A 1,614-nucleotide genomic window follows, 5' to 3' on the forward strand; every position below is an offset into this window, starting at 1 on the left:
CACACACACAGAAAAGGCACCCAATGAAACCCAGTTGCATAAGCGCCAAACAGAGAATAAGCAATTTCATTACCTTCTAAATTGGTATCGAAGTGGCTGCAGGTCTTGTCTAGTGCCACTTCTTTATGTCAAGATATCTAGATCTACATGTGCCTGTTTGTCACATGTGTGCAAAGACAAAGCCATAGATTAAATTTTGTGTGATTTGACCTGCCCTAGACAGCCCGTCTTGAACAACCTGATATCTTGACATAATTTGATGAACAATTACCCCTTACTCATTTCGAGATATCAGCACCTTAATTAAGATTTTGATTTTTGTTCAGCTGAAATGATACCTCAATGTGCGTGTGCATGTGTGTGTGTGTGTGTGTGTGTGTGTGTGTGTGTGTGTGTGTGTGTGTGTGTGTGTGTGTATAACTGCGGCCGTAGCTACAGTACAACGTTATGAAATTAGCCATGTGTCCTGCACCATGCTGAAACAAGTAAAAAGGAAGCAAAGTACAAAGACACGATACGGGCTAAGTACAATGTTAAAAACAATAGTTTTAGTTTTAGTAATAGTTTTACGGCACTTGCAACACGATCAGGTAATACAGGTGCTGTGATTTTAAGGTGTTACTAGCGTGTAACATATTATAACAAAAAAACGTGAAGAGGTAAGGATGACATTGACATGTAGGCCTATCTGGTAGGAAAGAAGGAACAAACCACACCAGAGCACCCGCCAACCTTCCACAAAAAAGTTTTTTTTTTTTTATGCAACGCACAAAGTTATGATTAATGGACTAGATCTATATATACAAAAGTTACCATGCACCGTGTCTAAAACAGTAAAAAGAAGCAAACAGTAGATTTTATTAGCATCAAACAAGCTGTGCCGTACAGATAAATCTAAGATGAAGTGCCCACTACGGCTGGATCGGGCCGATCGCCCGACTCGATCGCCTGAAACTGAAAAGAAACACGTTTGTTTTTGAGGCGATCGAGTCAGGCGATCGGGCCGATCCTAGACGGCCAATCCCATCTGGCTGGTTGTGGTGGGGTTGGAGGTTGCTGAACTATCGATAGAGATACATGCAGTACGCAAATGGGAACATCATGGCAGTTGTACTATGTGCGTTCCACAATGAACATTCTGTTATCTATCACCGCTGTACAATGTACGTTCCGTTATCACCGTTTCTGAATATGGTACGATTTTACAAACAAAACACTAGGCAAAAACAAAATTCAAAGGCGGAAAAAAACTTGTACAGGTTCAAGAGTTCTTGAAAAGGCAAACAAACCGCACGACAATTTAGAATGTCTCGACCAAGACGAGGCCTACTTGGACAGTGTGGTCTATCGGTGTGTGTGTGTGTGTGTGTGTGTTTGTGTGTGTGTGTTTATGTATGTACGTTTGTGTGTGTATGTGTGTGTGAGAAAGAGAGAGAGAGAGAGAGAGACAGACAGAGAGAGAGACAGAGACAGAGACAGAGACAGGGACAGAGACAGACAGAGACAGAGAGGAATCTCCCAAAACTAGGCCTACTTGAACAGTGCACACTATCGACAAGTGTTTGTGTGTGTGTGTGTGTGTGTGTGTGTGTGTGTGTGTGTGTGTGTGTGTGT

Source organism: Aplysia californica, unplaced genomic scaffold (genome assembly GCF_000002075.1).
Source record: "Aplysia californica isolate F4 #8 unplaced genomic scaffold, AplCal3.0 scaffold00013, whole genome shotgun sequence".
Lineage (NCBI taxonomy): Eukaryota > Metazoa > Mollusca > Gastropoda > Aplysiida > Aplysiidae > Aplysia > Aplysia californica.